Genomic DNA, 12,500 nt, shown 5'->3' on the forward strand with positions numbered 1-12,500 from the left:
AAATGGGAGTGTTTGGTTTGCTTTTTACTGTTCATATTTGCATTAACAATCGTAGACTTTCACGGGTATTTGTACCGACTACTAAGTGTATGGTACAGTGAAATCTCCTGCTTCCAACGTCATTTTGCCTTCATTTGGTTTGATAAAAATAACATATAACACCAAGCATAATCGGGAAAATGTGCTTATTTTTTTTACTTTTGCAAGTTAAACCAGGTAGCTGATTTGAATCAGCCAAATTAACGGTATAGCTGTATGTGCTGGATTTTATATTCCAATTTCTTTGCCTTTAGTTTGCTTCCTGTGTTTTGGACTCAGCTTCAAGTGACTGTACTGTAGCTGCATAGCTGTCAGAAAAACTCCGTTTCTTCTGTAATTACAGGTTTCCCCACAGAGGAGCTAGGCCACAACATGGTGAAAAGAAAGTCTACACTAACTATGAAACCAGATTAATTCACTTTTATGAAACAGAAAATGAACCTAGAGAACAGTGTTGTTATTTCACACAGAAATCTGATAAAAGATTGGTGGCACACGACTTATCCTCAACTATTTCCTGGGGGAAATCCCGGAGTAGGAGGTTGACGTAGATGTTTGCTGATACTTATGGTTTGTATGACGTGAAGTGTGGCATACACTTGAAACACGAGTAGCGACTGAACTAAAGTGCTCAAAGGTGAACTAAAGGAACAGCAGTTACAGTCAGCTCTTTTCTCCCCTCACTCTCTCTCCCTGTGTAACTGAAAGCAGCCCCCTCCCCTTTATCCCATTTTCTCCTTATCAGTTCCCTACAACAGTGCCAACACTCCCTTTCTCTGACACCTCCTCCCTATTACGGCCACTCTGTCTTTTTGTTTTTGCTTCCCTTTATTTACTTTTGACTCTTTCCTCTTGTCTCACTCTTCTTAATATCCTTCTCTCTTCCTTTCTGACTTTCTACCTCTACGTTTCCCCCTTTCCCCAAAGTGCCCCAGGGCCCTGAGAGTTTCAGCAAGTCCCACAGACCATCCATTGTCTTGGGAATGTGGTTTGCTGTCTCCACTCACCTCCTCCTCCTCCTCCTCCTCCTCCTCCTCCTCCTCCTCCTCCTCCTCCTCCTCCTCCTCCTCCTCCTCCTCCTCCTCCTCCTGTCTGGCAGGAGACAGGGTAAGGTAGTGTTTGGCTCCTGGGTCCTTAAGGCCACTGAGTTTAAAGAGTCGGCTAACACCAGGACCTGGTCCAGGACAGCTGATCAGGACTAACATTTGCGTTATTCCTGGGGGAAATCTGAGCAGCGTTTAGAGAAGATGGATGATATCTGTCAGATTGCATACACCTTGGTACTCTGGGTTGTTTAATTAAGCGGTTAAAGAGCTGGATTCATAATTAAGTGGCTAGAAATATTGGCATTTATTTAAAAGATCCACATTCTTCTTATTTTTAGGTTCATATTTCTATTTTGCGTCGCTACGGTGAAATTTGTACATGCTTTAATGTTCAAAAAGTGCTTTATTTGTGACTGTGTTGCAGTAGCTCTTTTCACCCTCCGTCTGAAACCAGAGCCCAGTCTGCTCTGATTGGTTATTTTTTATTTACATTTAAAAAATAAAAGTGCTCCAAAAAGTTACATTTTGCACAATTGTGTCACAGCATCTAGATGTCCTCATTACACTGACTTGCGTTATTGTCTTAATGAATGTTTGGTTATAATGTGGGTCATTTCGAGAAGTATCACAGTGTGACGCATTAGAAACCCGATCACTGCAAGTGTTAGAGCTTTCTATATTCAGCAAAAATATTTGAATCTTATGTTTTCGTTTCGGAGGTGGAGGTGGCCTCTTGGATACAAAATTGTGTGTGTGTGTGTGTGTCTTACTCCCAACCCCCCAATGTCTGGCACTCAGGAGGACTGCTCCTATGGGAATGCCTCTTCCTGCCTTGTCACACACACACACACAGACACACACACACACACACACACACACTCAAAATAGAAATGGGTCGATTGGATCAGACTGGCGTGAGATGGTTTTAAATGTCTGGTCTGTTTTCTGTTGGTTGCCAAACACACACACACACACACACACACACACACACACACACACACACACACACACACACACACACACACACAGAGAGTCTGAATGTCAATATCTATTGTTAAAATACGGAAGAATATCATTATCCCGAAACTCTTCTCTTTTTCTTTAATGTTACTCTTATGCTGTCTCCCTAACACATTGTTTACTCAGCTCATGTGCACCATTACCACATTATTCAGGATAATATATAGTAATTAAAAGACGTCTGACTCTAAAGGTCCTCCGTGTTGCTTTAGGCATTATGGAATATGTACCGCCCGACTGGCTGCGCTCATATACCACCACTTCCCTCTCCCTTTCATCTCGCACCTTCTCCGCTCAGCAGAAATAAAATCCAGTTGTGTGAGCATAACATGAGAAAAGGAGAGTGAGAGTAAGAAGTAGAAGTGAGCGGGAGAATATGAAAGAATGCCAAAGAATAAGGAGGAGGTAGATATAGCTAACAAGGTTGCCAGAGACTCTTTTCATTTTTAATAGTCCCGTAGGAGGTTTGGCTGATAAAGTGTTATATTATATTATTACATCTCGGCAAAGTTTGAGCTGCAACTGATTCCAACAGTAGCAAGTGTGAAAGGGAGTCTGTAGGTTAGATAAGCTGCAGCTAAAATGTATGGACGGCATCTTACAGCCCTGTAATGAAACATGTTTTCTGATTTTTTTAGAGCTTCAAGCATAAGCTTCATTAAAGGGCCCGGTAATGCACATTTTCGGGTTCATATTTGTATTTTGAGACTCTAATGTCCAAAAAGGTCTTCATTTTTCTCATACTTCCTGTGCTATACCACCTCTATTTACCCTCTGTCCGAAACCAGAGCCCAGTCTGCTCTGATTGGTTAGCGTGCCGCCTCTGTTTCTGATTGGTCAAATGTCCCGCCCCCTCAGCCTATAATTTCAGTACATTATGAATACAAAAATTATAATGAATTGAGCATAGTTTGATTATCCCTACCTCTGTTTTGATATCATTGTTGAGAACAGCTTGTTGCACTTTTAAACAACCACGAGTAAAGAGTCTTCTGTCGCGACAAACAGGCAATAAGACTCAACACACGTGAAAAACAAGCATTGCGATTACATGGTCAGAGTTTTAGCATTTCTCTTTTTCCGCATTTAATTTGCACCTTTGTGTTTTTTGCAGTATTTTATGTATTTTTCTTATATCTCTTAAGTATGTGTTCGTTGCACAGTGGAGCCTGGGACTTAATTGTTTCATTGCCATTAACTACGCTGTAGCTATTGTGCATATGACAATAAAACCTTTGAATCTTTGAAGCTTGAGCAGGCGTTCAGACCTATTAAGTCTGTCAGTTTGGATAGAAATCTAGCAAATATATATCTACTGTTTGATAAGTACAACACACATATATCAGCAGCGTTATTTGCAGTACAGTTTCTAGGATGTAGGAACTTAAATGGGGATTTCTACATCTACAGTACAGCAAATATATATGCGCATATATCTAAATGTCACTTGGTATTGCTGCGCTAAATGTCATTTTGTGTGGTACATACACACGCAATTATACTGACGTGCTCAAGTGCTTGAGTGTGAGTGTGTGTGTGTATGTGTGTGCACAAGTTCAGTATATGCAAATGTATTCCACTGTAGGATCCTCTCACGCTGTTATGTATCAACACAACATTTCTGGAGTGTTTTTGGTGATGAATTGTTTATGATTTACATACCTTTTGTGGTGCCAGCTTTCCCTCAACTTTTCCTACAATGATGTTCTACAAACCTCAAGAAAGCAGCTTTGAACCTGTTGATCTTCTGCTGTGGTTTTTGTTCACATGTAGGTGTAAAAAGTGACAATGAAAGTGGTGATGGAGGTTGAGGTTTTGTCGCTGAAAATAGTACGCATCTCGTCTGGTTGGCAACACGAAAGACGTATTTTGGCTGCATTGCATTCTGGTCTTAGGAGGCAGATTTTAGATGTTAGCTTTGTTTCTTTTAAACGGTGCCCTACTATGCTCCTTTTTGGGTTTCATCATTGTATTTTAAGAGATGTTTGAAAAAAGTTCAAAAGGGTCTTTACTTTTCCTTTGATTGGTTAGCTGGCCGGCTCTGTTGTGATTGGTCAACCGCTCAGAGATTTCCCGCCCATCGTGATGTTACTAAAGTTAACAAAGGAGTACAATGTAGGCCTTTCAGTCAGGGGGGGGGTGTGTGTGAGAGACATTTCCTTTGGAGGGACCTTTGGGATTTGAGCCTTTGCAGACCATTTACATGCACACAACCTATATTACACACAAGCGCATAATAGGGCCTCTTTAAAAATGGATTTTCCTTGGTGTTTGGCTTAAATTAGGTGAAGACTGTCTAGCCCTTTGATTTTGAGCTACAGACACAAGAACCTGCCACTCACTGCAGTTGTGTCACACATACATATTTATTTACATTTGTCCCAGGAGACAAAGACAATGAAGTAGACGAAGTGCTTCCTATCACATCCTCATACACAGCTTTTTAACAGTGTGTCAAGTGCCTGCCATCACCTGCAAAGTGACCTTTGAGAGGATTTACCTGCTCTGATCTACAGCCCTCTGACCTGCAGAGCTGACCGAGACTGAAGCCCCGCTGGAGAGGAAGCACACTCCTCTGCGAGACTATTGTGACACCAGACAGTTATTTTAGGGACAGGAGATAGAGCATGATAACATCCTTTACCCTAACTCTCTTCTCCCTCTCTTTACCGCCTGCACACCTTTGACACTTCAGCTGTATTTTTCACACAGGGTTGGTCTCCAAGCTCCAACTGAGCATTCTGTTATTCCCTAATTAGCAGCATTAATAATCTTCAATTAGGCATATAGCTTTGAGTGCATGCGGAAGTCTACCTCTTTCATTCAAAGTGTGTATGTGTTTGCATGTGTGTGTGTGTGTGTATGAGCGTCATCGTGACACCCTGTCCTCTGGTCCTCTGGTGGCTTTCCACCCAACACCAACTGCCTAATGAGGGAGTGAAAGGCCACGGGCAGTGGAGGCAGGGGCTTCATATCTATCTGTGTGTGTGTGTGTGTGTGTGTGTGTGTGTGTGTGTGTGTGTGTGTGTGTGTGTGTGTGTGTGTGTGTGTGTGTGTGTGTGTGTGTGTGTGTGTGTGTGTGTGTGTGTGTGTGTGTGTGTGTGTGTGTGTGTGTGTGTGTGTGTGTGTGTGTGTGTGTGTGTGTGATTGTGTGTGTAATTAAAGAGCAGTGCCAGCAGGGGGGGACCTGTGTTAGAAAGGGTCACCAGAGCGAGCAGCAGGCCATCACCAACCTTTGGTCATTAACTAACGACACCGCCAATACTTTATGCATGCTGTGTCCCTTTGGTTTAGTTTATACTTTAGCTCCGAGTTGGATTGAGTTGAACTCTTACTGTTATGACATGCTTTCAACAGTCTTTTTGTGCTAGTGCTGCAGATGGAGATTATGTTCATTATCAATATCAAATAATGAATTGATTATTTATTTAAGTATTTTCTTAGAATATGATTTGTAAACTTGGATGTTTGTCCTGTGCATGTTTCTTCCCCTGACTAAGACACCCACATCTCATCAATGAACAACTTGTTTGATGTCATGACATCAAACAGGACCGACGATTAAAACTAGGACAATAAGTTAAACGTATTAAGTGTCCTATTGTTCACATGGAAAGTGAAATCAGACTTTTCAGTTTTTTATTTGCTTGTTTTTATGTATTTATTTGGTGTTGTTTGTTCTGTCATGTGGTATGGATCCCTACTTCATAACGTCAATATCAGGTTTACCGGAGGCAGGAGTGTGTGTGTTTCTGCGTATGATTATTATCATCCTTGGTGTCGCTGTGTTTACATGTGTGCACACACATGTGTGTTTGTATGCCATCTGTACTCCAGAATGTGTGTGTTTTCCTGTCAGGTAGTAAGTGTGAATCGCAGTAGGTTGATTGGTTAGCCTCAGAGGCCGCAGCGGGAGTTAAGGCAGGTGCTCCGGGGCAGCGAGGGGGGAGAGCCCGGCGCCGTCCCCCATGCAGCGCCTCCCCTCTGGGCTTCAGCTCCGAGCGCTGCCTGGGAGGCTGGGAGGAAGCGCAGGCTCCCAGGGCCCTGGTGCTGGGGCCGAGACGCTACGAGACAGAGGCGGTGAAAAGGGAGGAGGGTTATGTGTGTGTGTTTGTGTTTGTGTGTGTTCTGCTGGGGGATCCCAAGCAGATTTGTTTACCGGTAATTAATTCACCTGATTGACATAACAGCTGCCGGAGCTGTGGGAAGGCAATGGCACATGTGTGTGTTTGTGTGTGTGTCTAAATTATACAGTATGCTCTGATGCATTATTCGCTGTGTGTGTGTGTGTGTGTGTGTGTGTGTGTGTGTGTGTGTGTGTGTGTGTGTGTGTGTGTGTGTGTGTGTGTGTGTGTGCGTGCGTGCGTGCGTGCGTGCGTGCGTGCGTGCGTGCGTGCGTGCGTGCGTGCGTGCGTGCGTGCGTGCGTGTGTGTGTGTGTGTGTGTGTGTGTGTGTGTGTGTGTGTGTGTGTGTGAGGGAATTTCCATGTTGTAGGATTGGGAGTCCAGGGAGAGCGGCCCGTCAGCTCTCCGTCTTCCAACGATTAGCCGCGTCTTTCAGCCCTGCTTACACACTCCTGCCTCCTCGCTAATCTTTATAGAGTTGACTTCACTGACAGAGTTATTGGAGCACTTGAAGCCGAGGGAAGAGGAGGAGAAACAGGGCTGTGACAGGAGGACAAATGAGGGAGTCGAGGAGGAGAGGGTGATGGCGATGACAGTTGGGAGCAGTTCGGAGGGGAATTGCTGGTTTAGTTTAGAGATTACGGATGAAATCAGCCGTTTGTGTGCAAGTCGTTCTGCAAGCCACAGAAACGTCATGTATGCACACAGCATTGAGATATCATTCACCAAATGTACACATTCCTGTTTATTCCTGCATTTCTTTAACATGGTATTTACTTCTAACTTAGCCTCTTTCTTCGCAGTCTTTTTCGCATCAAGGACAAGTTCTTTACATTAACAGCGCCAACTTGTTTTTTCAGCAGCATTCACTTTTGTTGTGTAACAGACAAAGAATGTAGCCGGTACAACCAGAAGAATGAAGTAGACACAAAGAGGCATTGTGTGAATAAAGCTGATGGAAAGGTGTGTGTGAAAACGTTGTGTTCAGATCCTTAGGTATACCAGTGTGGACACCTTTTTATGTTTGTGTGTGTGGAGATATATAAAGTGTGTGTGAAGACTGCACAACATTCAGTCAAGCTGAGCACTTGCGATCTGAAAGAAACACTCACACATTTTCTGACTCACACACACTAACAGGTCGGTATCAGTGTTGTTGTGGCCAGCAGGTAGCAGTGTGTTGGCCTGCTTGTCTGGGCCCAGATAAGAGCAGATCCATTACCCCCTGCAAGCCGAGGTCTGATCAGCGGACAGATAGAGGCGCTCACTCACTGTCTGTGGGCCGTCCAGAGAGAGAGGAGCACGACCAGGAGCAGGGCAGACCCCTTCTGGTAGAGGACATGATTCAAAACATGTCCGTTTGTTACGACACACTTAGGCTAATCAGAAGCTAAACGCTAATAGGTGCACTTTTAACATCCTCGGCTTGAATGGTGAGAGACCCTTTTTTTCAAATATAAGAAATAAACAGTGTAGTATCTTTTGGCCAAGTACAAAAATGCATGTAGAAGACTTTTAAAATACCCAATCAAATCAGATGATATTTATATAACCCAATATGACACATTTGTCTCAGGGGACTTTACAGTGTGTACAGCATCCTCTGTCCAAAAACCTTTCCATACCACCCAACCTTTTAATGTATTACTTTATGTTTATCATATCAAAAAGGCTCAAATTGTGAAAATGTCTACTTATTAAGATTTGTATTTAGCTTTTTGCTCTAATTTGTTAGCGAGCAGTAGAGCTGCAGGGAGAATTCAATTAGCTATCAACTATGAAATGGATCACCAACTAGTCCACTTTCTTAGATGTGAACATGCTATGGTTTCTTTACTCCTCTATGACAGTAAACTAAATATCTTTGAGTTATGGACGTTCACATTATTGTGATTGTAATTATATCTCTTAAGCTGGCTGGGTTTTATTAATGAGGCCTTCTTCTGCTATTGGGCGTTCCCCTTCCTGTAGTGTGTGTATAGGTTTGTGTGCATGTAAATGGTCTGCAAAGGTTATAATCCCAAAGTTCCCTCCAGAGGGAGTTTCTCTCCCACACACGTAATTGATCCAGAAGCTCTGTCTCCAATATGAAGGAGAAGGTGTGGATGGCTGCAGAATTAAGAGAGAGGATGTTGTATAGAAAACAAATAGCATCCTTAGTTGATCAGGAGGCGGAATGAAGACGGCTCTCAGTTAGAAATGAAGGAAGATAATGTCATGAAGTGCAGCTCAGATTTTTTTTAATGGAGGTGGATAGAGAGAGAGAGGGACACAGGAGTGTGAGTGTGTGTGTGTGTGTGTGTGTGTGTGTGTGTGTGTGTGTGTGTGTGTGTGTGTGTGTGTGTGTGTGTGTGTGTGTGTGTGTGTGTGTGTGTGTGTGTGTGTGTGTGTGTGTGTGTGTGTGTGTGTGTGTGTGTGTGTGTGTGTGTGTGTGTGTGTGTGTGCGTGTGTGTGTGTGTGTGTGTGTGTGTGTGTGTGTGTGTGTGTGTGTGTGAGGCGTTAACACCACGCACAAATTGTGTATCAGGTGTGTTTGTGTGCAGAGAGAGAGAGGGAGATACTGGGCAGCTATCAAAAGCCACAGGCTGCTTTAAACTCCATCTCTGTTTCTGTTTCTCTCCTTTTATTTTCTCCTTTTTTTCTATTCTCTCCCTTCCTCTCCCTCTCTCTGTCTCTCTCTCCCTCTCTCTCTCTTCCTCTCTCTCTCCGTGCTCCCTGGCCATGCTGATGATTGACGGCCTGAGGGTTTTAATGGGCACTGGAGAGCAGGAGCTGAGGTCGGGGTTGTCATGGCAACTAGGAGAAGGGGCCTTTTGCTGCTGCTTCACCTGAGTACTGTGGAGCCTCATTGGCTGGTTGAGGCAGGGAGCCACACACACGCACACACACACACACACACACACACACACACACACACACACACAACACACACACACACACACACACACACACACACACACACAAACTCGCCACACAAGCCAAGCAACACTTCCATTCCCTCTTCCTCCTCCTCTTCTTCTTCCTGAGATTCCCTGCCGATCATCCCGTCTTCTCTTCCGTTTCTTTAAAAAGAAAATACATTTACATCCTCTCTTTTTATCTCGCTGTGTAGATAATACTCTGCGAGCCACAGCTGGTTAGCTGATTGTAATATTCAGCATTTAGGATATATTGTTTTTGCTCTCCCATTGCCCACGGCATACAATTATACTCTTCATCGCGCCCAGTTGAGGTCAAACTCATTTCACACTTGTTTGTTCGATAGGTCTCATTTAAAGGTATTCGGGCCAACATTTGGAAATGTTGGAAACACCAGACAGACCTGTTGATTGGTGGTTGATGGCTTTCTCTTTTAAATAAACCCTGTTTGCAAGGAATACAAACACACGCCAGGATAATTCAACTCGACCCGCAACGTTCTTGACCTTCAGAGAGAGAAAACACCCCCTGACAATCAGCATCTATTGAGAATCTCATTGTTCTGTCAGAGTTCACAGCGCTCATCTTGATAACAAATATATTGCGTTTGTATTTCGCAGCGATCCGAGCTGATGATGGGTTCGCTCCCTTCATAACAGACTTGAAACAAGCAACAAAACAATGGGATCCGACCATTTAAGTTTGAACATATTTTTGAAAAGCTTCTACTTGGAGGTCTCTTTCTTAGATATGTATTTGGCATGTTTGCCCTTATTTGATCCTGAGCCCTAGAGGTGCTAGTTGATTAATGGATTCAATTACTTTTAAATTAATTGACCAGCAGGCTACAAGGACCCTCCAAAGTTTGACAAAGTAAAAGGGCAGTAAAATAATCATTCCCTTCAAATCTGTTTATTCAGATTTAGTCAGATGTAATGTTTATTTTGTACTTTATGACTTTAAAGTTGAATTAGCATTAATCATTTTGTAAAGCTGGGGGCAATGCTAGTAGCCAGTTAGCTGTACTCTCCTTTACTTCCTGGTAGATACTCTTGACTTCTCAATGCTCGTCTACAGTGGAGACTAAAAGGAAGGTTTGTGTGTGTGTGTGTGCGTGTGTGTGTGTGTGTGTGTGTGTGTGTGTGTGTGTGTGTGTGTGTGTGTGTGTGTGTGTGTGTGTGTGTGTGTGTGTGTGTGTGTGTGTGTGTGTGTGTGTGTGTGTGTGTGTGTGTGTGTGTGTGTGTGTGTGTGTGTGTGTGCGTGCATGTGTGTGTGTCCGTGTGTGTGTGTCCGTGTGTCTGTGTGTCCTGCCTCGTGGCCCCGGTTCTGTTAGTAGTGTCTGGGCCGTGCAGGTCAGCCGAGGGATTGTTTGCTCTGGAAGTGAATGAAGCTCTAGTTACAGTGGGGGGAGGGACAGGAGGAGAGCTGTGTGTGTGTGTGTGTGTGTGTGTGTGTGTGTGTGTGTGTGTGTGTGTGTGTGTGTGTGTGTGTGTGTGTGTGTGTGTGTGTGTGTGTGTGTGTGTGTGTGTGTGTGTGTGTGTGTGTGTGTGTGTGTGTGTGTGTGTGTGTGTGTGTGTGTGTGTGTGTGCGCGCGCGTGCGTGCGTGTTGTGTGTGTGGTCTAGCATTACTATACTTGTGGGGACCTAAATCTGTTTACATAGTCACGTGTGGGGACTCGCTTCCCTTATGGGGACAAATTGGAGGTCCCCATGAGGGGGATCATTAATTTTAGGATGAAGACTTGGTTAGGTTTAGGGTAAGGTTAAGGTTAGGGTTAGGCATGTGTTGGTTATGGTTAAGGTTAGGATAAGTCTCCAGGAAATGCATGTAAGTCAATGTAATGTCCTCTAAAGTGATGTATACATGGTATATGTGTGTGTATGTGCGTGTGAATGTGTGTGTGAATGTGTGTTTGTACATTTTATTCAGAGTATTGTTGTTTCGATAGCTCATAGATTGTGTGGGGAAAAAAGAATAGTATAGCTATTAAAGCTTCTGGTTCTTTCACTGTTGTGCTAACTGTCCTGCAGCCTTGTCTTGTGGTTCATGTGAGCACATTGCTTTTCTGCCACCTCCAGGTAATTAAAACTACTTAAAAAAGGTTAAGAAAAAAGAATGAGCATAGGTCTTAAAGTTGTTCAGACCGGATTCAAACTGCAGTTTATAGTGTTTTGACCTTTTGAGAAGTGAAACATTGCCAAATATAAAGACAGGTTGCTTTAAATCATATAGCGTACATCCAACATCACTGCTTCTTCTATAAAGACGGTGTCAGTGTGGAAGGAGGGCTCTATCATCTTCCACCCTGTTGGATCCTCCTCCGGCTCCACATCCTAACTGGAAATGGGTAACTTTTTGTTTCCTCGTCTCATCGCGTCGGCCATGTGTGAATGTCGAGCTCTGACAGAGCAGTCATGACCAAACGGCGCCTGTCAGCATCACCGCCTCAGATGAAAACCAGAGCAGTGAGCTGTCTTCTCCCTGATGTTGAAAATCATTATAATTGAGAGCAAGGATGATGGAAACATTACCAGGAATACATTTTGGAGGCCATAGTCAAACTGGGGCTGCATGCAGGAATAAAGGAATTGTATGAATAAAGATCATGGCACTGATTTACCTTTTAATGCTATTCATCGATATCAAGGTGGACCTAAACACGGCTAGGAATTTAACAAAATTCCCCAAAGCATGAGGCTTGTCTGAGTAATAAAAGTGATGGGCTGGCAAGGATTGTTGACATAAAAGAATATTGTTGTGCTGCTGTTTGTGTGCAAGTACAATTTATTTTGTTGGCCAGCAGATCAGATGGAACATTATTTTAGAGGGATCCACTTGGGATTAGATATAGAGCAGTTCATACTATATCAATGAGTCTTACTGTTCCTAACCCTATCCCTCTCAAATGTACTAGTTCATCTTGTGAAATGCTTTGTTTGATTTTGTTGTTTGGTTGTTTTGACAAAGAACATTTCTAAGGGTGTCCTCCATCGATGCAACACACGATATACAGTACTTAGCATAAAGGATATCAAATGGTTCATGTAAGTTGCATCACTGTGAAACCTAGGCGAGCCCTATCTGACAGGTTGACACATTAAACTCTCGACATTCTAAGTAACAGTCTTGATCTAGAGTATTTATCGCTTATTTTTCACATTGTATTAATAAGCATGTTTAGTTTGTTTCAATGCCGATGTAAGGACTGATACATATACAGCTAAATATAGGATAAAAACTGTTAAATTAAATACTGTACAGAAGTAGATAGTTTTGTGTCGTACATCAAATAATTGATCTCTGACTAAATAATCATATCTTCATCAGTTATCAGTAATTGCTCTATTTGTG

At 43.1% G+C, this 12,500-nt stretch overlaps 1 protein-coding gene across 2 annotated transcripts in view; it reads left to right on the plus strand.

The window, feature by feature from the left end:
- ssbp4 (single stranded DNA binding protein 4) overlaps nucleotides 1-12,500 on the plus strand; it is a 104,748-nt gene that overhangs the window by 68,480 nt on the left and 23,768 nt on the right. The window lies entirely within an intron of this gene.

This window comes from Pseudochaenichthys georgianus, chromosome 4 (genome assembly GCF_902827115.2).
Source record: "Pseudochaenichthys georgianus chromosome 4, fPseGeo1.2, whole genome shotgun sequence".
Lineage (NCBI taxonomy): Eukaryota > Metazoa > Chordata > Actinopteri > Perciformes > Channichthyidae > Pseudochaenichthys > Pseudochaenichthys georgianus.